Source organism: Myxocyprinus asiaticus, chromosome 32 (assembly GCF_019703515.2).
Source record: "Myxocyprinus asiaticus isolate MX2 ecotype Aquarium Trade chromosome 32, UBuf_Myxa_2, whole genome shotgun sequence".
In the NCBI taxonomy this organism is placed as follows: Eukaryota; Metazoa; Chordata; class Actinopteri; order Cypriniformes; family Catostomidae; genus Myxocyprinus; species Myxocyprinus asiaticus.
In genome coordinates, this window is record NC_059375.1 from 15,691,678 (window position 1) to 15,719,409 (window position 27,732).

Sequence of the window (27,732 nt, forward strand, 5' to 3'; positions counted from 1 at the left end):
TACCACTTTGTCTATGTAAATGAGGAATTGTCAAACCAAACAAAAGTAAAGTATGGAGTGCCACAGGAATAAGTTTTAGGGCCTCTGCTTTTCTCCATGTATATGCTTCCCCTGGGAGATATCAGGAATTGTGGAATAAGTTTCCACTGTTATGCCGATGATACCCAACCTTATATTTCTTCAAAACCTGATGAGATTTCACAATTCTCCAAATTAGCAGAGTGTATCAATGAAATAAAAGATTGGATGGCCAGATATTTCCTTCTACTCAATTCCGAGAAAACAGAGGTACTAATTATTGGAACAAAAACCTGTAAAAATAAGATGCTAAAATATAATTTGACTCTCGATGGATGTACTGTTACATCATCTTCAACGGCAAAGAAATTAGGTGTTATATTTGATACCAATCTGTCCTTTGAAAATCAAATTACCAATGTTTGTAGAACAGCATTCTTCCACCTAAGAAATACTGCTAAATTACGACACATGCTCTCTGTTGCTGATGCCGAAAAACTAATTCATGTGTTCATGACCTCAAGACTAGATTATTGTAATGCATTATTGGGAGGATGTCCAGCAAGATCAATAAATAAACTTTAATTGGTTCAAAATGCAGCAGGCATAGTGCTGACTAGAACCAAGAAATATGATCATATTAGCCCCATTTTATCGTCGTTACAGTGGCTAACTGTTAAATTTCATATTAATTTTAAAATTCTGTCAACTACGTACAAAGCTTTGAATGGTCTAGCTCCGCAGTACTTAAGTGACCTTCTACAACACTATATTCCATCACATTCATTACCATCGCAAAATTCCGGCCTGTTAATAGTTCCTAGAATATCAAAATCCACAAAGGAGGTAGATCCTTTTCATTTTTGGCTTCTAAACTATGGAATAGTCTCCCTAACATTGTTCGAGATGCAGACACACTCACTCAGTTTAAGTCTAGACTTGTATTTATTATCCATTTATTATTGTTTGTCTGATAGTTGTGTGTTTACTGCTGACTATACAACAAATTGCCCCTTGGGGATAATAAAGATATCCTTGACCTTGACAAGTCTTTCTGTTCTCCTGATCTGGAATTTCTTATGCTTCTGTGTCGACCATTCTGGTTACCGAGGGAATTCACAGCGGTCATTATCACTGCTGTGTACATCCCCCCACAAGCCGACACAGATCGGGCACTCAAGGAACTGTATGGGAGAATAAGTGAGCAGGAAACCGCGCACCCTGAAGCCACGTTCATTGTGACCGGGGACTTTAATAAAGCCAGTTTAAAATCAGTCGCACCAAAATATCACCAGCACATTAGTTTCAACACACGAGGGGACCGGGTTTTGGACCATTGCTACTCGTCGTTCTGGGATGGCTACAAATCCCTCCCCCTCCCACCATCTGGCAAATCGGACCACTCTTCCATTCTGCTTCTGCCCGCTTACAGGCAGAAATTGAAACAGGAAGCACCCACCCTCAGAACGATCCAGTGCTAGTCGGACCAATCAGATTCTACGCTACAAGACTGTTTTGATCACACGGACTGGGAGATGTTCCGGTCCGCCTCTGATGACGACATCGAGCTTTACGCTGATAGCGTAATACATTTCATCAGAACGTGCGTAGAGGACGTGATTCCGACCAGGACAATACGGATCTATCCGAATCAGAAACCATGGATCAATAGTGATGTTCGCGCGGCACTTAATGTGCGGACCTCCGCTTTTAATTCCGGGAACACGGAGGAGCATAAACAAGCCAGTTATGCCCTCCGAAAAACTATCAGAACCGCAAAACGCCAGTACAGGAGCAAGATTGAAGGACAGTTTAACACCACCAACTCTAGAAGCATGTGGCAGGGAATTAACATCATCACGGACTTTAAAGGGAATAAAAACTCCGCCATGAACACCGCTGCCTCTCTACCGGATGAGCTAAATACTTTTTATGCTCGTTTCGAGGGAAATAACACCGCCCTCGCGGAGAGAGCTCTCGCGGCTGAAGCTACAGAGGTTAGTTCGCTCTCCGTCTCTGTAGCGGATGTAACCCGATCCTTCCGACGGGTGAATATCCGCAAAGCCGCGGGCCCAGACGGCATTCCGGGCCGCGTCATCAGAGCGTGCGCGAACCAGCTGGCTGGTGTTTTTACGGACATTTTCAACCTTTCCCTCTCTTTGTCTGTAGTCCCCACATGCTTTAAAACATCCACCATTGTGCCTGTACCAAAACAATCAAAAATAACTTGTTTAAATGACTGGCGTCCTGTTGCTCTGACCCCCATCATCAGCAAATGTTTTGAGAGACTAATCAGAGATTACATCTGCTCTGTATTGCCACTCAATCTTGACCCGCTGCAGTTTGCTTACCGCAACAACTGCTCCACTGATGATGCCATTGCATCTACAATACACACTGCTCTCTCCCACCTGGAAAAAAAGAACACTTATGTGAGAATGCTGTTTGTAGACTACAGCTCAGCATTCAACACCACAATGCCCTCCAAGCTAGATGAGAAACTCCGGGCTCTGGGCTTAAACAGCTCGCTGTGCAGCTGGATCCTGGACTTCCTGTCAAGCAGACGCCAGGTGGTTAGAATAGGCAGCAACATCTCCTCATCACTAACCCTCAACACTGGAGCCCCGCAGGGCTGTGTTCTCAGCCCACTACTGTATTCCTTGTACACACATGACTGTGTGGCAACACATAGCTCCAATGCCATCATTAAGTTTGCTGATGACACAATGGTGGTAGGTCTGATCACTGACAATGATGAAACAGCCTACAGTGAGGAGGTGTGCTCCTGACACCAGTGTGTCAGGGTGTGCACCTCCTCTCTGTAGGCTGTTTCATCATTGTCAGTGATCAGACCTACCACCATCGTGTCATCAGCAGTAAGACAAAGGAGCTTGTGGTGGACTTCAGAAGAAAAGACAAAGAACACAGTCCCATCACCATCAATGGAGCACCAGTGGAGTGAATCAGCAGCTTCAAGTTCCTGGGTGTCCACATCACTGAGGAACTCACATGGTCCGTCCACACTGAAGTCGTTGTGAAGAAGGCTCATCAGCGCCTCTTCCTGAGACGGCTGAGGAAGTTTGGAATGAACCGCCACATCCTCACACGGTTCTACACCTGCACTGTGGAGAGCATCCTGACTGGCTGTATCTCCGCCTGGTACGGCAATAGCACCGCCCACAACCGCAAAGCACTGCAAAGGGTGGTGCGAACTGCCAGACACATCATCGGAGGTGAGCTTCCCTCCCTCCAGGAAATATATACAAGGCGGTGTGTGAAAAAAGCTCGGAGGATCATCAGAGACTCCAGCCACCCGAGCCACAGGCTGTTCTCACTGCTACCATCAGGTGGGCGGTATCGCAGCATCAGGACCCGCACCAGCCGACTCCATGATAGCTTCTTCCCCCAAGCAATCAGACTTCTGAACTCTTGATCTCCCACGATCAAAATACATCAGCACTGCACTTTATTACCCTTACTCTTATATCTCACACCGGACTGTCATAAATTATATTATTATTATTATATTATGTTCTCTCTTAACAACTGACTATCAACCGACAGCCTGAATGTCAATACAGTACAATACTGTACATTCTATATATATATATATATATATATATATATATATATATATATATATATATATATATATATATACTTTTTTTATATTTTTATTTTTAATTTTTATTGAATAATGTGTATCTATATAGTAAAAAAAAAACAAAAAAAACAGCGTATTGTATCGTGTATGTTATTATTTGTATATTGTTGAGTGTAATTATGTGTATATCAGATGTTTAAATTGTGTTGTGTTAATTTGATGTTATTGTAAATTGGTATATGTCTCATCACTGTCATGACTGCTATGTTGATCAGAACTGCACCCAAGAATTTCACACACCATTGCACTTGTGTATATGGCTGTGTGACAATAAAGTGATTTGATTTGATTTGACCCAGTAGTTGTGCACTACTCCATCTTTCAAAATAAGTTTCTATGCAAAGTCTGAATCATAATAGTTCTCAAAAAAATCTTAATAGAAATGTGCCGAACAAAGATTGGTCCTCATTCCTAATGTTAGGATCCTTCAGAAGACTATGCAGAGATGCAGTTTTTTCACTACCAGGAACACAACAATATCTGGGGACCTTACTCGACATCTGACTCTTTTCGTTGGTTAAAAGCAAACAGTAACAATTGTGCCACATTCAGAGTTAAAGTACCTCAGCCACTCTATCAGTTTATTGCAACATATTCAGATGAACACCCTTTTCCTATGTCACTATGGGGCCGATTTCAAAATGAGTTGATTTTGTGGGGTGAAAACAATAAATGCTCTTTTCGGACTGGAGAAGTTTTGAGTTCTGAAACTTACAGTATGTTTTTATAGTGCAATGGCCTCTTATACACTGATGAGCCAAAATATTATTACCACTCACAGGTGAAATGAATAACATTGATCACCTCCTAACAAGGCCACATGTCAAGGTCTGGGTTGATTAGATGGTAAGCATACAATCAGTTCTTGTAGTCAACATGTTAAATGCAGGAGAAATGGGCAGGAGTAAAGACCTGAGCGATTTTGACAGGAGCCAATTTGTTATGGCCAAATGACTGGGTCAGAGCATCTCTGAAATGGAAAGGCTTGTGGGGTGCTCCCTGTAAGCAGTGGTGAGTACCAACTGACAGTGGTCCGAGGAGGAACAAATCACAAACCAGCGACAGGGTGTTGGGCGCCCAAGGCTCATCAATGCGGCAGGGCAACAAAGGTGATCCCGTCTGGTCCGAACCAACAGAAGGTCTACTGTGGCACAAGTCACAGAAAATGAACATTCAGAACATTCAGCAGCACAAAGCAGACAATCTTTTCCTGTTTTGTGACTATTCAGACATTTGGCTGGACATTTTATTTGGAGGAGCAGCGGTGTTGTTCAAGCACGCTAAGAGATGCAAGCGATGGAAGCGAGCTGGCATGCTGGTCATGCTCTGACAGCGCGGCTTTTGAACAGCTCTGCCAAGTATTCATCTAGTGAATCTCCGCTCTCTTCCTAACAAAACGGACAGACTACTTCTCAACCGTACAAACAAGGACTTTGCAAACTTTGCTGCCTTGTTCACAGAAACCTGGCTGAGTGAAGCCATTATGGACAGCACTTACATCTGCCGGGCTTCCAGCTGTTCAGAGCGGATCGCATCGCGGAGTTATCGGGGAAAACGAGAGGTGGTGGAACATGCTTTTACATCAATGAAAGTTGGTATACAGATCTTTAACAACATTAAAGAAGATGTGCTGTTCTAATTTGGGAGTGCTCTTTATTAACTGCAAGCCTTTCTACTCACCATGGGACTTTTCCTCGTTTATTCTGGTGTTTACATTCCTCCACAAGCGTGAGCGCAGCACTGCAACAACTGGCCGATCAGATCACAGACATGGAACAACAATACTCGGATTCACTTATTATTATTCTTGGTGATTTTAAAAGAGCCAACCTCACCCATGAACTGACAAAATACAGACAGCACATTACATGCCCCAACAGAGACAGAAATATACTGGATCACTGTTACACAACATTAAAGGATGCATATCGCTCTGTCCCTAGAGCAGCTTTGGGACACTCTGATCACTGTCTGGTTCATCTTCTTCCGATCTACAGGCAGAAACTTAAATCAGCTAAGCCTGTAGTAAGGACTGTAAAGGATGGACCAATGAAGCAGAGCTGGAACTAAAAGCCTGCTTTAACTGCACTGATTGGAGTGTTTTTGAAGCTGCAGACACCTATCTAGATCATATATCAGTTTCTGTGCTGATATGTGCATTCCTATTAGGACTTATTTAACGTTCAACAACGATAACCTATGGTTTACAGCAAAACTCACGGAAGCTTCGTCAGGCCAAAAAGGATGCTTACCGAAGTAGGGAAAAAAATCTTATACAATCAGGTCCAAAACACACTGACAAAGGAGATTAGAGTGGCTAAGAGAAGCTACTCTGAGAAGATGAAAAACAAGTTTTCAGCTAACAAACCTGCATCAGTATGGAGAGGCCTAAAAGACATTACCAACTACAAGACACCACCTTCCAACTTTGTAGGGAATCAACAACTGGATGACAAACTGTATGTGTTTTACTGTAGATTTGAAAAGACCAGTCTCACACCCCACACCCAATCTGACCTTTTCTTCACACAAACATCAACACCTCCTGCGACCCCCCTCCTGCTACTCAACCTGCACTTAGGATCTGTAAAGAGGATATGTGCCGGGTCTTCCGGAAACAGAAGACAAAGAAAGCATCAGGCCCAGACAGCATTTCCCCTGTCTGTTTAAAATCCTGTGCTGACCAGTTAACCCCCATCTTCACACAGATCTTCAACAGATCACTAGAGCAGTGTGAAGTTCCCTGCTGCTTCAAACACTCCACCATCATCCCCATCCCAAAGAAACCCAAGATCAAAGGACTTAATGACTACAGACCCTTCGCTCTGACATCTATGGTCATGAAGTCATTTAAGAGACTGGTGTTGGCCCACCTGAAGGACATCACTGGACCCTTTCTGGACCCCCTTCAATTTGTTTAGAGCAAACAGGTCTATTGGATGATCAGATATCAGTGGCTCACCAGCTTTCTGACGGACAGGTAACAGCTAGTGAGACTGGGGAAATTCACTTCCAGCACCTGTACGATTAGCATTGGCGCCCCCCAGGTATGTGTGCTCTCCCCACTACTCTTCTCCCTGTACACCAATAACTGCACCACCAAGGACCCCTCTGCCAAGCTCCTGAAGTTTGCAGATGATACTACTGTCATCGGCCTCATCCAAGATGCCGATGAGTCTGCATACCGAAGGGAGATTGAATCTAGTGCAGCCAAAACAACCTGGAGCTGAGCACGCTCAAAACAGCGGAGATGATTTTGGACTTCAGGATAAACACCCCAGCATTACCTCCTCTCACCATTCTGAACAGCAATGTGGCAGCAGTGGAGCCATTCAGATTCTTGGGCTCTACCATCTCACAGGACCTGAAATGGATGACCCACACTAACTCCATTATGAGAAAGGCCCAGCAGAGGTTGTACTAGGTTGTACTTTCTTCGCCAATTGAGGACGTTCAACATGCCACAGGCGCTGCTGATCCAGTTCTACTCAGCAGTCGTTGAGTCTGTCCTCTGCTCTTCAATAACTGTCTAGTTTGGTTCAGCTCCAAAATCAGACATCAGAAGAACTGTACACATCTAGAGTGAGGAAAAGGGCTGGAAAAAAAAAAAAAAAAAATCACCCTGGACCCCACTTACAAAGCTCACTACTTCTTTGAACTGTTGCCCTCTGGCCAGTGCTACAGAGCACTGAGCACCAGAACAGCCAGGTACAAGACCAGTTTTCCCTCAGGCCATCCATGTCATTGAAGAGTTAAAACTGCCCCATTGAGCAATAAATAATTATGTGCAATAACAAGCTTAGTCTATTATATTTATTTAACATATCCTACCTCTTCTGCACATTATATTCCCTTGCACTATCTGTATATTGTATTTGTATTTGTATATTGTATTTGTATATACGTATATATTTTTTGTCTTAGTGTATTTTTATACAGTATATACTTTAAATTTAAAATTTAAATTTAAATTTATAATTAAATTTTTTATTCTATTTTGATTATTTCTGTCTTGTTGTTGTATTGTATGTGCACTGGAAGCTTCTGTCACCAAGACAGATTCCTTGTATGTATACTTGGCAATAAAGCTCATTCTGATTCTGAAATGTTCATAATGGTTACAGGAGAAATGGGTCACAACACACAACGCATCGCAGCCTGCTGTGTATGGGGCTGTGTAGCCGCAGACCGGTCAGAGTGCCAATGATGATCCCTGTCCACCGTCAAAAGCACCTACAATGGGCAAGTAAGCGTCGGAACTGGACCTTGGATCTGTGGAAGAAGGTCGACTGGTCCGATGAGTCCCATTTCTTTTACATCATGTGGACGGCTGTGTACGTATGTGCCATTTACCTGGTGAAGTGATGGCACCAGGATGCACTTTGAAAAGCCAGTGGAGGGAATGCGATGCTCTGGACAATGTTCTGCTGGGAAACCCTGGGTCTGGCCATTCATGTGGATGTCAATTTGACACGTGCCACCTACCTAAACATCGTTGCAGACCAGGTACACCCCTTCATGTCAGTGGTATTCCCTGATGGCAGTGGCCTCTTTCAACAGGATAATGTGCCCTGCCAACTGCACACAGTGTTTGGGAATGGTTTGAAGAACATGATGAAGAGTTCAAGGTGTTGCCCTGGCCTCCAAATTCCCCAGATCTCAATCCGATTGAGCACCTGTGGGATATGCTGGACCAGCAGGTCCTATCCATGGTGGCTCCACCACCCAACTTACAGGACTTGAAGGATCTGCTGCTAATGTCTTGGTGCCAGGTACCACAAGACACCTTCAGGGGTCTTTAGAGTCCATGCTTCGGCGGGTCGGCACTGTTTGGGCAGCACGTGAAGGACCAACTGCATATTAGGTAGGTGGTCATAATGTTTTGGCTCATCAGTGTATAAATATCAAGAGAAATTTGATCCTCATGGAATGACCCCTTTAATATTCACTGTGTCTTATTGTATCTGTTCACCCTTATGTTAAATTTATGTATCAGTATTTCAGGATGCAGCTAATTTTCATAATCACTTCTACAAACTTGTTTCCTGTTTACTCCAAATTTTCAATTTCCTTTAATCTGCGAGGGTCTCTTTTTCATTTGTTTGTGGTGGGTTGCAGCCAACAGCGGATTTGTCTAGATCTCATGTGGTTTGTTATGGTATTTCAGTTCCAAACATCTTACATAGTGCTGAGACAGATATACACAAGCAAAGCACTGTTTCAATCAAGCAGTACCTCAACTAGCCATCTGATAAGCTGACATTCAATCAGTGCACTCATTTTGCAGTCCAATTCAATTTCACATCACCCAGTACCTCTACTGACTCTGACTCCTGCTATAAAAGCAACCTCTGCTCCTGGACCTATCAGTGTGTATGTGTGTGTGTTTTTATGGGGATATTTTCATTCACACTGATTGCTCAAATTAATCAGGCCCATCTTATCTTTACCGAGAAAATTTATTCTGGGCTCAGAGAAAATTAAGGATATGTAAATGAATATGATATTAAATCAACACAGCATAAAGTATAAATAAGCCACTTGCCACACCAAAATAAGTGAAAATAAGCCATTCAATTTTTCTGGTGTGGTGATTTTATCAGCATAGATATCATAACAAGCATACAGTTAATTCAAGCATAATTTTTACAACACATCTGTTTCTCAGACAAAACCCAACAGCATCAAATCTGTATTAATGCATCACATATAACAATAATTTAGAAAGACTTGGAAACAACTGAGAAATGTACTTTTCACCTCTAGTAATGTTTTCCTTGTTTCTGGATTAGCCGTACATGTACTGTATATGAAATAATTATACATAGACGTTAAAAAGGTCTTCATCCACAGAATGCGACATACACCGGGCAAATAGGCAAAGAAATGTGTGATGCAGCAGCTTCCTTCAGGATCAAAGCACATGTTTTTTTCAGGCAACACGAAGTGATGTAGTTCCAAACATGTACTGTGAAAAACCTTTGGCTTTTGGTTTAATGAAAAAATAACCAGTTATAACTGGTTACAAGCATTTAAAAATAACGCTTTCACTCCGGAACTATTGGAAATGAATTTTGTTCAAAACAATTGAACAATTGGGAAATGGTTCCTGGTTTCGGTTAAGTTCGGCCAAAATTTTAGTTCGTTTTCGGTTTTCGTTTTTGTTCCTTGAACCATTTTCAGTCCCTGCTTTTAAGTACATTACTTGGGTTACACATTTCTAAAATGAATTTTCAATGTAAAATACACTTAAAATATGAACATGTTCATTTAGCATGTAAGTTTGTTTGCGTTTCTATGACAGCTGAAGTCACACTATAAGGAGGGGTGGGAAAATTTTTATTTTTTTTAACTCTGATGCGATTCTCCAATAATTACAGAAAATTAGTTTTAGAAAGTAACTTAAAAGTACAGTAATTAGTAATGTGATTACTTCCCATGAAGTAATGAGTGGTGTAATCTGATTACAATTTAAGAATAGCAATTAGTAATTTGCAATGGATTACTTTTTGAGTAACTTTTCCAACACTGCTCAAGACAGACTTTTCAAGAGTTCTGAGGTCATCAAGCGATGATACTCACTGAGCACTTTATTAGGAACACCTGTACACCTACTTATTCATGTGATTATCTGAAATCAGCAAATCATGTGGCAGCAGTGCAATGCATAAAATTATTCAGATACTTCAGTTAATGTTCACATCTACTTACAGTATATTTGTAAATATTTGAATACTTATACTCCATAACTTAAAAATCTATTGGTTTCTATTTTACCATCATTGCTGATAAGATAAATGTCATTTGCAATTCTTATTAGGATGAGTAGTTTAATTCCTCATAAAAGAACGCAAGCAGTCTTGTACCTTTGTTTGTAATTTTTTTTTTTTTTTTTTGTTTTTTGTAAACCAAAAAGGGTAGCCTAATAGATTCAGATCTGCATTTGATGGAAACTGGTATTTCTTAAAGGACATCTTCCACTGTATTGTCATTAGAACCAATTGAAGAGCTGCCTTCAGGTAGCCTACTGTACAAGCACAGTATGATTCCCAGGAACACACACTGTTCTTGTTTGAAATATTCTTCAAGCGTAAACTCTAGGTGAACACATTTACACAGCGAAATGCTTGCTATATGAAATGCCCAGGGGCCAACGGCGGTGTAAAACATTCCCTTGAGCTACGATATATTGTAGCACAGCACATGCACTGTCATCACATCGAAAGATTCATTACAATTGTCTCCATCAAGCTGCTCCACGGTGAGCTCTATACTCCACCTCCATCCATAGAACATGCTCTTCCCTTTCTCCCACCCTCCAACCTCATCACTCGTGCAATCTAGACAAGAAATAAAGAAGTCTTATCTCTCTCTCATCAATTCAAATAACACCACCTACAAGAGCCGTGTGAAGACTCCTGAAAAATGGAGCAAATCTCCATTACAAAGGAGCCATTTTCTTGACGTGAGGGCTAGAATAATGCTACTGCTTTTGTAAATAAATAAATAAAGGACAAGATGAATGAGTAATATCTGAAATGTCTGACACAGAAATTCCATGAGTATTTCAGTGTATTCAGCCAAAGTTGGAGCCAGATATGTCTCTGTAACACTACCACATTATAAAGTATGATATATCCCATTCCACAAATCTAGCCATGCTCTCAGAGATCTGTCTGTCAAAGCGATGCAACACGGTTTCGATATATAATTCATTTTAATAAGCGAGTCATGCACATCATTAATGGACAAATTATGCTTCATTCCCCTTTGCCTCTGGACTCTATGCTTTCAACAACACAAAAAAAATCAATAAAAAGAAAAGTTTGTTGCTTCAGAAGACATGGATTTAACCACTGGAGTATCATGAATTATTTTTATGCTGAAATTGTGATTTTTGGAGATCCAAAGCTCTGTCCACCATTCACTTGCATTGTATGGACCTACAGAGCTGAGATATTCTTCAACAAATCTTCATTTGTGATCTGCAGAAGAAAGAAAGTCATACACATCTGGGATGGCATGAAGGTGAGTAAATGATGAGATAATTTTCATTTTTGGGTGAACTATCCCCTTAAATGTTTCATCCTAAACAGCATAATATTCCAAATTAGTTATGTTCAACTACAGTAAAATGGCTAAAAGAAAAACTACAAATGAATCTGAAAGTAATGACAGTAGATGAATGCTGTAAATAGGATTCTTCAAAGATGTTTTCAAATGCATTATTTAAAAGCTGTCAAACCACTATCACAAAGTTATTATATGAGCTGCTGCCATATGTCTGCAGCATATACTGTATATGAAACTGTAAGGTCTACATGCCATTGGCCAAAAGCAGGGTACAGCTGATGAACAGATCAATATTGAGAGTTATAGTCTCTTTTACAGCATGAGATGTCAATATATAAAGTGGCTGGTAATCTAATATGACACACTGCTGCTGGATAGTTTGTTAGAGATTAGTGTGCATACGTATGGTTAATTAAGTGCTGGAATGCACAGTCATACTAGCAGCTCCATACATGCATAACAGGAGATTAGAGAGATCGCATTATTATACACAATAGATTAAACTGACCACATCTCTGACCACCATTTCACCTTAACCTAGATTTACCTCTGAAAGCAAACCAAAGAGGGAAAAGGAGATGTTTGAATGATAAACATACAGTAGGTGTCATGTCTTCATCTGTAAATTCATTTTTTATTTATTTATTTTTTATTTATTTATTTTTTTTGTGTAATCCATATATTGGATCAGGCTGTTTGTTTTCAGAATGGTTAGGATATCTTGGCAGAAGTGTAAAAGTGCTTTGCATAACTTTATACACAAAATTTTAAATTGATAACATGCTTCAACAAGGGTCTAAGAGACCCCAGATAAAAACACAAAATAATGCAATAAATGTTCACATGATAAGATTACCTGTATTATTGTACACAATGTAGGGATGCACTCTTGCCCATTTATTTTATATTGTATATATTGTTTATTTTAGTTCCTTTCCATTGTCTTTTTCTACAGTGTTTTTGCAGGGTTCAGTTTGACCTAAAACGGAAACAAAGTTACTAGAATGGACACCAGTCACATTTCTAAACAGTGCATGCCCATTTTGTGGTAAAACAGCTTCAATAATTTCTGTCAACTAGGTATTTAGTTGGTTAAATGAACTTAATAAAGATTTGAAGGGAAAATAAGAGGTTAATTTCAAAGTTACTATTATTATTTTAAATGTATATCATGGATACACGTGTATATCATGGATATAAAAGTCAATTAAATAGTCAAATAAGAGTTAATTCCAACAGAACATGAGGATCATTTTTTTTTTTTTTTTTTTTAATTGTGACATGTATAAGAACCGTAGCTTCAAAACAAAGTATTTTGAGTCCATGCCATGAATGTTTCATCCGAAACATCTGGGCTGATTTGTAAACCACTCAACAAACCCTTGAGTCTAGTGTGACGCTGATGGAATGCAACAGGAATAGAACGGAGATTAAATTTATGCATGGATGCAACATAAGCTTAGCATCTTGTTTTAATTCTATGTTAGGATGTAGCATGCGACTGCCATATTAGCTCCTAAATAATAAATGTCCAAGGAAGAAGAGTGAAGATAAGCGGATCTAAAAGTGAGCTGCATGGCTTTAGAGCCACAACACACTGCAGCAGTGAGGCACAGAAATGGTGTTTATAAGACCCGACATTGTGATATTGAACTAAAGGCTAACACACTAAACTCCTACATCTATAATGTGAATGTGAACAGACGGAATCGGAGCTGTGGCCTTACCGTGAGCGCACATGCTCTGACATGTTGAACCACTGCACTCATGCAGCCAATGCAAGTTTGAACTTTAAAAAGCTAAAAGGTGATGAACAAAACATTATAGCACCTAAAGTAAACACTTTCCCTTACACATTCATATCATTTTTAACTTAAAAATGCTATCAATAAAAGTAACAAAAAAGCCATTAATAAATAAATGTATGATAATAATAACAATAATAATTTAAATGATTAGTTAAAAAAAAAAAAAAAACATTACTGTAGGTATGACAACTGGTCTAACATTTTTCAGTTGCTCTAATCTTCAATATTACCTAACAATACCTTAAATAGCATAATTATCCGATTTTCATTATTTTGCATGCAAAATTACGGTTTCTTATGACAGAAGAAGTAGGAATCACAATATCAGTTTAAAATCGTTATTTTTAGCAACTAATGCGAAGACTAATTAATGGGACAAATGGCGTACCAACACGGCTGGTAAAATCGGAACTGTCTGGAATTTATTGGGATGTCTGGTCGCTACCCTTGGTATCAGTGCAGTTTTCACGTATCGATTTTCCAGATGAATATTGATATATATCAGGATAAATAGGGCTGCTCATTGCACAATAGTCTTTGTCTTTTCAAACATACTCCTCAACACAACTTTGGTAAAGTGTGAGCGGCAGAGTTAATTAAAGTGGGTTCGTGCACCAGATGCGTCTGGACGACATGTCACATTTTAAAATGATACAATTATTTTCTACAAATGTACATACACAATGTGGGCTCGCTATATCTGGTGACTGTTAAAAATTCTGCAGTGCCACAAAGCTCAACTCGCATTGTTTTCCATTAAATTCGACCCAAATCATTAACACAGGACAAAGATTATTTACTCTAGTCATTACTGGATGATATATTGTGTATAAGTATATTTCATAGAGCCTATACAATGTATTTTCAGTTACAAGTATGCAAGGATGTAACCACATATTCACGACTGGGGGGGACCAAATGTAATAATTTAATAATCAACCATGCATATCCACAATCCCCATATCAGTAAACCACAATTATGAATATTTTTAACCATTTTAACATGGTTAAAAAAAAAGATCTATTCAATAATACACACAGGGAAATTGCATAATAAATATCATCATTTCTAATTGTCAGCGTGCACAGTTACACAAGTTTCATACACTAACCTGCAAACTCATCAACATCACTTTGTTAATTCTTGAAAAAGTACAAAATCCTTCGGAACTCTGGACTGCCATCAGCTCGTAATATATGTGAGATATCTGTGCTTTGTCTATGCTGCTACTGGCTTCAGTAAATGTTATGTCGACCCCATGTAGTCTCCTAAAGCTATTACGTCAGACTACATTGAATGAAATGCAACTGGTAATGAATTGAAAGCACATGAATTAGGCTTCTAATTTAAATGTTGGCTGATGTTAATATAGCGATACCTAAAAAATGTATCGCTAAAATAATGAGCTGATCAGTAATCGATATATCAATATTTTGTGACATCCCTACTGGTCACACTATGCAGTGTACAGGCGGCTTAAACATAAATGGTTAAACATATGAAAGGAAAACAAGCCCAATCAAATTTCAGAAAAAGACCAATCACATTTCAGTAAGCAAATATTACGATGATTTTCATCGTTGTCAGCGAAATTTTGAATGCTAAGCATTCAATCAGTGTAAGTCAATGGGAGGTTTTCAAATAATAAAAAAAAAATTATAGTTAATATATAGTTAATATACACTATAAAAAAAAAGCACACTTAAAGATGCCATGAAATCAGAATTAGAGTTCTGTGACTCTTAGTCCAAGCATGTCTGTTTTGAGGTCATCTATATGCTAGTGTACTCCTAAATGCCGACAAAATTACTTTTAGCAGATATACACATTAGAAAACTGCACTTGTCAAGCCATTTCATTAGGCCCTTCAGATTGAAATTACCTGCAAAACAACAACTGAATGGAAACTGATGTTAAGTGGTCTGGGCTAAATTAATTGCAGAAGTTTAATACTTAGTGTTAGGGGTTTACAATAAACCCTTGCGAGAACTGTAATTATATCCTGGCAAAAGTAGTACAACCTTTGCATCAGTGGATGCACTCTAGCTGACAGAGGTTACAACAGGGCTCTTTAGCACACAAGAGAGCACTTTAGATGTCTATCACCCTATGTTTATTTCATTCCAGTGACATTTAGCATGGAGGTAAGTTTGTTCTCAAGATATCTGACTTCTTCTCTGTGCATAAAAGTCTGCAAATGTTTTGTGCCAACACAGAAATCATAGAAATGGTGATGAAATTAAGCCTGTTTACTGTAGCATTCAGACATCTAAATACTGTAGCATTGCATCTCTGAAGGTGCTTCATTCAACCTTTTTAACTTTTATATATTTTGAGATGATTTGCTGACAGTCTGTGAAGTTTAATCTAGTTCAAGTCTTCCACAAGCACAGCAGGTCCAATGTGTTTGCAACAGGAACACAGACACACTGTTCAAAGATGCACATTTTGTATTCTGACTGGAGCTTTATTTCTAGCTGACAAATAGACTTCTGCAAGAGAAAGGAAGGAAAGGAAGAGTGAGATGGAAAAGCAAAGAGACAACAGGAAACTAAATCTGCAAAGAAAAAAAAAAAATTTAAACTAACCAAGCCTGCTGGGTTATAGCATTGTTTAAGAACCAACAAAGGAACCTAATGAATCTACAGGAGGATTCTAGAAACCATAACCCTGCACAATGTCATCAAGAAGCAGCCAAGGCGAGACACTCAACTCGATCCTATCAAACAAGGCCCAATATGGAGTCTAAGACTCACTGGAGCTCTGCCATGCCTCAAAGCAAGCTAAATTAAATGCACATGTTTTACTTTTTTTTCCCTAAGATGCATCAGTTTTCTATATCTTTCAGGGGCTTTATTAACATGTCAGTAGAGCTCAATGGCTTCAAGATCTGAGGTTAGGATAAAAAAAGAAATGGTGACAGAAAGAGGTAAGGCAGAGTTTGGCACGAAAAACCCTCCAAATTTTCCTTTCTGATCCTAATGTCACAGCCGAGGATTATTCAAGGAGACATTCCTTACAGCACACTGCCTCTTTTTATTCTCATTGGAGTGCTTTCTTTCTTTGATATGACAATGAAGGAAGAGAAGATGAAAGCTTGTGCTAATACGTAAGTAGTGAGTAGTCTATTGTCCTGCATTGTCCCCCACACTCATAAAAATGATAGAAAATGGCTGTACATGAGTATGCTAAAGAGGTTATCCTGATATTATAAGCTACAACGGTTACTAATGGTGCAGTCATGGTTGAAATGTCAGCGATGATGATGATGATGATGATGATGATGGAAGAGGTAATGAAGTGACTGGTGGTGAAGAGGTTATGAGATGGCACTGGTGTTGGTGCAGTCATGGTTAAGATATCAGTGATGGTGATGTTCTTGATGGTGACGGTGGTGGTGACGTAGAGGTGATGAAGATGTTGGTTTGTGATAGTGCTGGTGATTGTGCAGTTGAAGATGAGATAGTGATGATGATGGTGATGATATACAGTAACAGTGTTGATGATTATGAGGTTATGAGATGATGCTGTTGATGCTAGAGTCATGTTTGAGATGTCAATAATGATAATGAAGATGATGTTGATGATAATGATGGTAGAGGTGTTGAAGTGAATGTGATGTTGGCAATGAAGTTATGAGATGGTGCTGCTGATGTCATGGATGAGATGTCAGTGGCGATGATGAGGATATGAGATGTCACTGGTGATGGGGCAGTCATAACTGACATGCCAGATGTGGTGATGTTCTTGATGATGGTGATGTAGAGGTGATGAATGGAGAGTGATGGTAATGGGGTTATGAGATGGTGCTGGTGAAGTCATGGATGAGATATCAGTGGTAATGATGATGGTAGAGGTGATGAATGGAAAATGTTGGTTTGAGATGGTTCTGTGATGGTGCAGTTGTGCAGTGCATCCGGAAAGTATTCACAGCGCTTCACTTTTTCCACATTTTGTTATGTTACAGCCTTATTCCAATATGGATTAAATTCATTATTTTCCTCAATTCTACAAACAATACCCCATAATGACAACGTGAAAGAAGTTTGTTTGAAATCTTTGCAAATCACATGTGCATAAGTATTCACAGCCTTTGCTCAATACTTTGTTGAAGCACCTTTGGCACCAATTACAGCCTCAAGTCTTTTTGAGTATAATGCTACAAGCTTGGCACACCTATTTTTGGGCAGTTTCTCCCATTCTTCTTTGCAGGACCTCTCAAGCTCCATCAGGTTGAATGGGGAGCGTCGGTGCACAGCCATTTTCAGATCTCTCCAGAGATGTTCAATCAGGTTCAAGTCTGGGCTCTGGCTGGGCCACTCAAGGACATTCACAGAGTTGTCCTGTAGCCACTCCTTTGTTATCTTGGCTGTGTGCTTAGGGTTGTTGTCCTGTTGGAAGATGAACCTTCGCCCCAGTCTGAGGTCCAAAGCGCTCTGGAGCAGGTTTTCATCAAGGATGTCTCTGTACATTGCTGCATTCATCTTTCCCTCAATCCTGACTAGTCTCCCAGTTCCTGCCGCTGAAAAACATCCCCACAGCATGATGCTGCCACCACCATGCTTCACTGTAGGGATGGTATTGGCCAGATGATGAGCGGTGCCTGGTTTCCTCCAGACATGACGCTTGCCATTCAGGCCAAAGACCAGAGAATTTTGTTTCTCATGGTCTGAGAGTCCTTGAGGTGCCTTTTGGCAAACTCCAGGTAGGCTGTCATGTGCCTTTTACTGAGGAGTGGCTTCCGTCTGGCCACTCTACCATACAGGCCTGATTGTTGGAGTGCTGCAGAGATGGTTGTTCTTCTGGAAGGTTCTCCTCTCTCCGCAGAGAAATGTTGGTGCTCTGTCAGAGTGACCATCAGCTTCTTGGTCACCTCCCTGACTAAGGCCCTTCTCCCCCGATCGCTCAGTTTGGCCAGGTGGCCAGCTCTAGGAAGAGTCCTGGTGGTTCCAAACTTCTTCCATTTACGGATGATGGAGGCCACTGTGCTCATTGGGACCTTCAATGCTGCAGAAATTTTTCTGTACCCTTCCCCAGATCTGTGCCTCGATACAATCCTGTCTCGGAGGTCTACAGACAATTCCTTGGACTTCATGGCTTGGTTTGTGCTCTGACATGCACTGTTAACTGTGGGACCTTATATAGACAGGTGTGTGCCTTTCCAAATCATGTCCAATCAACTGAATTTACCACAGGTAGACTCCAATCAAGTTGCAGAAACATCTCAAGGATGATCAGTGGAAACAGGATGCACCTGAGCTCAATTTTGAGTGTCATGGCAAAGGCTGTGAATACTTATGTACATGTGATTTTTTTTTTTTTTTTTTTTTTCATTTGTTATTTTTAATACATTTGCAAAGATTTCAAACAAACTTCTTTCATGTTGTCATTATGGGGTATTGTTTGTAGAATTTTGAGGAAAATAATGAATTTAATCCATTGTGGAATAAGGCTGTAACATAACAAAATGTGGAAAAAGTGAAGCGCTGTGAATACTTTCCAGATGCACTGTAGTTGAGACATCAGTGATGATGAGGTTATGAGATGGTGCTGGTGATGTCATGGGTGAGATGTCACTGATGATGATGGTATACGTGAAGAAAGGACTGTGTTGGCTTGAGATGATGCTGGTGATGGTGCAGTTGTAGGTGAGACAACAGTGGTGATGATGATGGTGATGAAGTGACAGCGGAGGTGATGATGAGGTTATGAGATGATAATCATGATGATGATGATGGGGCTAATGGTAGAGGTGATAAAGTGAATGAGATGGTGATAATAAGGTTATGAAATTGCTCTCATGATGCTATGGATGAGATGTCAGTGGTGATGATGATGATGATGATGATGATGGTAGAGGTGATGAAGTCATGGTTGAGACAACAGTGATAATGTTGGTGATGAAGTGACAGTGGTGTTGATGATGAGGTTATGAGATGCTGATGATGCTGATGATCACTGCCATGGTCAAGATGTCATTGATGATGATGTTCTTGATGATGGTTGAAGTGACAGTGTTGTGAGATGGTGAAGTCATGGTTGAGATGTCAGTGATAATCATATTCTTGATGATGATGATGATGATGGTAGAGGTGATGGTGTTGGTGTGAGATGGTGCAGTCATCTGTTTTTGCTAACTTCTGCTTAACATGATGTCTAAAAGCCCCACAAACTCAGAAAAGACAAGAGACATGTCTGATTTCCCAGGACACCTATTTCTGTGATATCTGTCAGTTAGTAAGGAAAGGACATTTTATGCATAGTATCCCAAAAATCTGTCGAAGACACACCCAGAAAACTCAACAATTCAAGTGTGATGCCGGTCAAATAAAGCAAAATATCTTCAATGAATTAAAAAATTAAATTTAAAATGCTTTTCACCAAATTCTACAAGACCTCCACCTCTTACTTTTAGTTATGCTGCAGTAGCCAGCAGGAGCATGGATATCTATTATGGTAAGATTTTTATTTATTTTTTTATTGGCTTTGGTAGGTGTGAAACGATTAACTGAGGTCTTGGATGAAGGATTGATCAAATGACCATTTTGTTAACACACAGAAGTATAAAACTGCTGTTTCAAAGCATAAACTGTCTGGTTTACACTGTGTACTATGTACCATATTATCCAACAACGTAAGGTAAATACTTGATACAGTATAACCCACAGCATTTCAAAATATATACATTCTGCAGAATTTCTTGCAATTTTCTATTAAAAAAAAAAAAAATCAGTAATTGAAAAATAAAAAGTGTTAGCCAATGCCATGAAATTCCAATTATCATATTTTTATCATAGTCAAGAGGCAAAGGTCCATCTCTTCTGTGTGAAATTTCACAGCCACAGCAATTTCAGGCCAAGACACTTAAGTACATCCAGACAATAAAACATAAGTCAAAAAGCATTTTAAAATACAGGTCATAACCTTTTAAACCTTCTCTAATTTACTACTAATGTCACCCAGAGAAAGTAACTGAAAACTTTTGACACATTTCAGTGAATTTTATTAAACTACCGTGCCAAATAAGTGGACATAAAGTCTGCAGTACTGGACAGAGGATGTGTGCTTTTCTCATACTGACATTTTCAAGATCAAATCACCAAAAGCACTTTAGATCATACATCACAGACCTAAGGCAAAAGGTCAACTCATCATCATGTCATAGGTGGCACTGAACAAAATGTACACACACACACACACACGCACGCACACGCACGCACACACCACCTAAAAGAAATGCATGAACATATTACAGTACTGAGCTCAATGGTCTGTGCTGTAACCAAGACAGACACAGATGTTTCCTGAATGGCTGGACGGTCTGTCAAACCCTCTTAAAGTCCCTTTAAGGCAATCAGTTGTCAATTCATTTGGCAGTCAACTTGTTAACTTCCCAGGGCAGCTTTTTTCTATGTAGGTATTAAGCAGCTCCAATCTGCCCACTTGAATGGGGAAAGACCAAAATCTTGAAAACTGTTTGTCAATATAAAATCTCAATTTCAATAATATATTCAAATCACCAATAAAATCTGCCAGCAATGGTATCATAAATTTAGCTTCTTTAGCTCAAATGACCAAAAAAAAAAAAAAAAAAATAATTCTGTCCAGCTAATGCAAATATGTGTTCTGAAGTAGACAAACAGGTGATGCCTCTATCAAAATGTTATTTGGCAAGCTTTTTTAACTGAAAAGTGGGACTTTCATTCCTGCAGCTGCCAAATTGCTTCCATTCATTTTCCTCTGAGTGGTCCATCTCTTCCTCCTCATACTGTCTCTCGTCAAACTAAGGTTCAAACAGTCAAGGCTGTCTATTCGAAAGACCGAATGATGCAATTTAATAAGCAAAAAACTAACAGTGAAGCCATGGCAAGTCACTCCTTTCTGAGTTTAACTTACACAGCTACAGACACAGAAGGTCAGACCCCCAGCTAGATCATTGCTTCTTATGAAGTGATTGTTCCAATAACAAAAATGTGATTTCAAAGCAATTTATTACACTCGTCTTTGAATGTACCATTAAGTTTAATTCACCAGTTATACAAAGCAAAGCCTAACAGTTCATTTTCTTAGTGACCTGGAAACTTTCTCACTGGTCTGCACTAAATCACAGTACTCTATTGATCCCATCTCTAGTCCTAAGCAATTAATTCTGGAAAATGCCTTTCCTGCTGACATGACTCATTTATTGAAGATTCCGTTGCAAACCTCAGACAAAGCAAATTCATGCAGAATTAAATCATCATGTAATTAAAAGGATAGTTCACCCAGAAATAAAAATTATGTCATCATTTATTCATCATGATGTTGATCCAAACCTGTATGACTTTATTTATTCTGTGGAACACAACAGGAGATGCAATGCAAGTGAACTGAATGAGAACATATTGTGTCTTTTTCGCACTAGTAATGTTGATTTGGATTCATCCAGTTATCTTTGATTCTGTTCACCAAAAAGATTTGTTCAGATTCATTCACTGATTCATTCAGTGATCATTAAGCCAGTAGTTGATGAACAGATTTGTCCAAAATCAGAGTCATTCACAACAGAAACAATTCTTATAATCCTTAAAAATTTTAGTGTCTACAGATCTACTTAAGAGACTCCAGAAAAAGTACCTAAGCACAATTTGTCCTCTTTTATCAAGTTGTAGAAAAGGACAACAATAGCCTAAATAAATGGATAGTTTCAATAATCTTCTTACATCATCTCAATTGTTTATGGTCATCCTAGCATGCCGAACTGAACGATTAACAGGTGTTCAGTTTATTCACGAATGGAACATACCAAATTTAAAATATCAAATTTGCTGATGACTGATGAAACTGAGGTTGAATTTTTTGGGAAGAACATGTAGCACTACATATAGCATAAAAAGGGCATAACATACCAACATGAAAAAATCATCCCAGCGGAGGGAGCATCTAGATTTGGGGCTGCTTTGCTGCTTCAGGGCCTGGACCGCTTGCCATTTTCGAGGGAAAAATGAATTCCCAAGTATATTAAGACATCCTACGGAATAATGTCAGGGTGGCTGTGTGCCAGCTGAAGCTCTTGAAGTTGGGTGATGCAGCAAGACAATGACCCTACACACTGAAGTAAATCCACTACAGAATGGCTTCAAAAAAGAAAATCCAACTTTTGGAGTGGCCCAGTCAGAGCCGAGACCTTAACCCAAAAGAGATGCTGTGGAATGACCACAAGAGAGCCATCAACACCACAAATCCTAAGAATATGCTGAGCTGAAGCAGTTATGTAAGGAAGAATGATCCAAAATTCCTTCTTAAAGTTGTGCAGGTCTAATCCGCTGCTACTGGAAATGTTTGGTTGAGGTTATTGCTGCCAAAGAAGGATCGACCAATTATTAAATCCAAGGTTTCACTTACTTTTTTCAAAGCACTGTTAATGTTTAATGGAATGTGTTCAGTAAAGACATGATATATTATAATTTTTTGTGTGTTGTTAGCATAAGCACATTGTGTTTGTCTATACGTGTGACTTTGATGAAGATGAGATCACATTTTATGACCAATTAATTCCAAAGGCTTCACATACTTTTTCTTGCCACTGTAAATCTGTGGGGGATAACATTACATTTGTTTGTTAAGCATCTTAATTTGCAGTGGGAACAAAGGAGTTTTCTAAAAAAAATTATAACTTTGACACCCTATACCGCCTTCCTGACAGAAGTGTTACAAATTCAGTGTCAATATAGTAGTGAATAAAGTCAGATGTGTTGCTCCCTGCTCTTCTGAGAACTGCATCTTCAATCCCAAGTTCCGATACCAGGCTGTTATATTAAACACTGAGACATTCTCTATGTGACTTCATAGACCATTTCCAAAACTAAACATTAAAACTCTGTAGTCTTCGGAGGAGGAATAGTCTTTGACTCGCCTTCTATTTCTACATTCTCTGAATAATTAAACTTGATATCAATATGTGTTCCCAGATATTTAAAACCTTCTACAATGTCCACAACTTGACCTGACCATAAAGTACAGTTTTCTCTAACAGTTTCTGCTCTTTAAGTTTGACATTAAAAATGAGCTCCTAGGTTTTCTTTATATTTATTTGCAGTACACTTGACTGGCACCAGTCCTCAAGGATACAGATATTTTTTAAATAAGTTTGCTCACTCGGTGGTTGATTCTTTAAAAATAATTCTGCTAAGACCATGTCATCCACATTCTTAAACAGACCAGCTATTTGACTCTGAATCAGAGACTAATTAGTATATACTGAAAACAAAAGTGGTGACAATACACGTTCACAAATCACACAAAAAAACCTGCTTATGACAACAACTGCTGCCAACCTTCTTTTCCCTCCCTCCCTAATTGATTGAACATTCCAGAGATGGTCTGTGAAGGGACTGAAATGCATATCTGACTTTTTCAGGGATAATAGCTTTATTTCCTTTAGCCGGCTAAATTACATTAAAACACATGTCTCTCAATCATACACTCTACCACAAACCAGCTGGATTTTGAGTGCTCAAATCTAGATTCTCTCTCTTGAAGCATGATGTCTAGCTTGTATAACATCATCCAAAGAGTAGCCTCTCCTTCCCTCCAACATATAAAAATGCAGTGGAAGGAGGATTTGGGGTCTTGTCTGGCAAGAGGCAATAGAAAGAATTCACTCATCCTCTGTATTCACCAGATACTGCTTATTGCAATTTAAAGTGCTGCACCAGTTACATTTCTCCAGAGAAAATCTAGCCAGGATCTTTCCAGACATAGATCCAAGCTGTCCTAGATGCCATCAAACCCCTACTACCTTCGGTCATATGTTTTGGACGTGCCCCAAGCTAACCCTGTTTTGGTCTGCAATCTTCAACACTTGATCTCACACCTGTGATTTCACACTGCACGCTGAAGCAGTGCATGAGCCGAACCGAAGTAGTGCGTCACAACAACTTTTGTTGCAAACTACGTGTGTGCTTTTGCACCAGCAGCAATTCTCCTGCAGAAACTGCTGCACTCTATATAGAAAATAAAGTTATAAAATGGTTATCAGGTTTGAGCTATTGATATGTTTTACAAACTTAATCGTCATGAAATCGTATTTACATGATGCTTGTGTAATCTGCTTGTGACAGCCAACACAGTAAGCTCTGCCCATTTCAAACATAATTTAGGCGAGGGGGAGGACGATGAGCCTCAATGTTGTTTTACACAACAGAGGACGGTGTGATCACTCAGTTTGGCTCAATCACACTTAAATTAATAATATAGTCAGAAATAAGTAATTATGCACAACCACTGAATAGTGATATCTCTTTGTTCAAACACCAGCCAAAACGTTTAAGTGTCCCGCACTTTCCAAGAATATGTTAACTCACCATCAGCCGAGGTACAGCATCCCACGTTTTTCCTTTGTTAAATAATCCTTATAAAAAGTACGTTTAGGATAAAAGAGCCCTTTAATACAAGTGTCTTTCAATACAAGACTGAGGTTAAGTTCTGAATTTACCAACTACACGTGCTGTTGCGTGCATTTGTTTACGCTTGGCAGCACACTCCGCTGTATATGGGTGTTGCTGTTAACCCTTTAGACCCGCTCTACTATGTAATAGTATATAATAGGCAGTTTTATTTTGTTTGTTTAAGCCTATGACTTGTAGTTTTAAATGATAAAACCATATGTCTGCTTATATATATATTATTAAAATAATTAAATTTTGTTTTTGTGTGTTTTTATTTATTATTATTATTATTATTTGGCTTTCCAACGAGCTGTAATTAATACGAAAACACCCTAGACCACAAATTTATGCTTATTCTGTGCAATATGTACTATTTTGTATCAACTCCTCTTCATGATGTCCATCAACAGTGCACTTTCACTTTCAGCGTAAGCAGCGCAGAAAAAATAGACTGAATGCCGAATCTCCCGCTGCAGTGCAGCTCACGCACTACTTCTGCCTCATGCTGACGCACTGCTTCTGCTTCCCATGTAAATGCACTCACTTGTTAACATGGACGGTGAAAAAAAAATATGCACTGCTTCTGCCCTGCGGTCTAAAACAAGCATTAGTCAAATTGACACAATCCACTGACTGCCATATTTGCAACCTAGTCTCATAGAATGAATGTTACTATAGCTACAGAGTTTTACGTGCCTCTTTCTACGGTTTGCTGCAGTTTCCTGGTGAAATTAACACTAAAGTCACTACAGCAACTTTGTTTTATTCAGTTTCACACAAATAATGGGTACTATGGCTAATTATGACTTTATAAACACTTACTTTTCTGCATTATTACTCACATCCTGCTATGTAATAATATCAAAACACTTTCAGTTAATGCATCATTTGAAAAACGTTACATTTTAACGCTTGTATTACAGACCCACCAACATTTACACATTTATTCCAACATGGTTAGCTTCCACGGTACCTCGCCTGATAGAGTGTTGGACTTTTGACTCGGAGACTGAGCATCGAGCCAAGCCAAGGATGCCCGCAATGAAAACGAATCGAAAGTGCCTTAGAAGCAACACAATATGACATGGTTGCTTCAGTAAATGTGCTTTTCATGTTGAATTTGCTTTTAAAACACTATTGGTTAGGTTTAGGTTAAAGTTTTAGATTAGGGAGGTACGTTTTACTCATTAAAACATCCATCTAACATAATTTCTCTTGATTTTGGCACCCCCCGCTGGACATTTCACTGGAAAACTGCAGCCAAACGCATAATAAAGCATGTCATTTTGGTTTGCAAAAATGTTGCCACTGTCAAGTGAATTTCATGAGATCAGGTTGCATATTTGTGGTGCCTTTGGCCTTCTCTACACTCCCAGCAAGAAGACTGATCCTCAGAAACTGGAAAAAGGCACTGCCCCCAACACACACACTGTGGATGGAGGAGGTGATGGCACATCTTAAACTCAAAAAGATGAAGCACTCAATCTGAGGCTCATGCCAAAAGTGTTTTAAGGTGTGGCAGCCCTTTCTGCAATACTTTGTGGCCCACAGTGAAACTGAACCTTAACAACACAAACATACTGTCCTCCCATTTGACCTATGTGCAAACTGCACTGGATCTAGGACTTGACTAACTGATGATACGAGGTGTTTAATTATAATTGTTTGCACTATAGTCACACTTTGAAAGAAGAAAAAGCCCCTAAAGTCATCACACGCTTTACAAAGAATATATTCAGAGCTCAATCAAGAAGATTTAAAAGATTCATTTAAAAACACCTGTTTGTTCATTGTGTTTGTCTATACGTGTGACTTTGATGAAGATGAGATCACATTTTATGACCAGTTAATTCCAAAGGCTTCACATACTTTTTATGAAACACCATTACTCTCACTAACCCTTACAAATAAACCCATACACACACTTGAAAACCCAGCTTGTGGTCTTTTTGTAGGTCATCCATCATCAGAACTCAAGACTTCTGGGAGAAGTGTGCCTGATTTCAAGGGCTGTGAGATGAGACACCAAAAACAGCTGGGGTCACACTATGCCAACATTTCCATGCTACTGAACACACAGATTGCCATCAGTGTCTTCTGCTGCTCAGATCTACCTGTCATCTGTATTCACCTCACACAATCCGCTCTCTGCTGAGGAATGATGAAAGCTTAGCAAAGACAATCATGTTGGAATGATTAACAAACACATTTGAGGAAAGACTGCTCTCCCAGTGATGTGGTCAAGAGCCGCTGAGAGCATTTGCGATAAACAGGAAAATAAAGGCAGTATGGTTCAAATGAAAAAGAAGAAAGAGTAGATAAAAAGCATTGGAACAAGAGGAAAAATATTAAAACCTCTCACAAATGGGCATAGTACTTCAGAACTGCATAAAACAAAATGTACACATATATTATACCCTGTTATGTAAGATCGCAATACATTAAAAACACATAGGTCATTTTGCATTTGTAATTTAATTTAAAAATAATTGCTGAGCCACTTGCCTTTGTACTTTGCATTAAAAATCTACCTGAATGCTCTTTTGCAATTTAAATCAATTTTCAACTGCTTTTCCACAATGCTGATTCACAAATATAAGTGTGCTGATTTTCTAACAGACGCACTGTGAGCTTTCATACTGCGTTTCTACTGTGTGACATAGTTACAGCACTATCAAGAATTAAATTGATTTCTGGGTTGCTATTTTTATTCAGTGGATGAGTAGTTAACTACAGTAT

At 39.2% G+C, this 27,732-nt stretch overlaps 1 protein-coding gene across 2 annotated transcripts in view; it reads right to left on the reverse strand.

Annotated features, from left to right (window-relative positions):
* LOC127423174 (zinc transporter ZIP11-like) overlaps nt 1-27,732 on the reverse strand; it is a 207,469-nt gene that overhangs the window by 44,202 nt on the left and 135,535 nt on the right. The window lies entirely within an intron of this gene.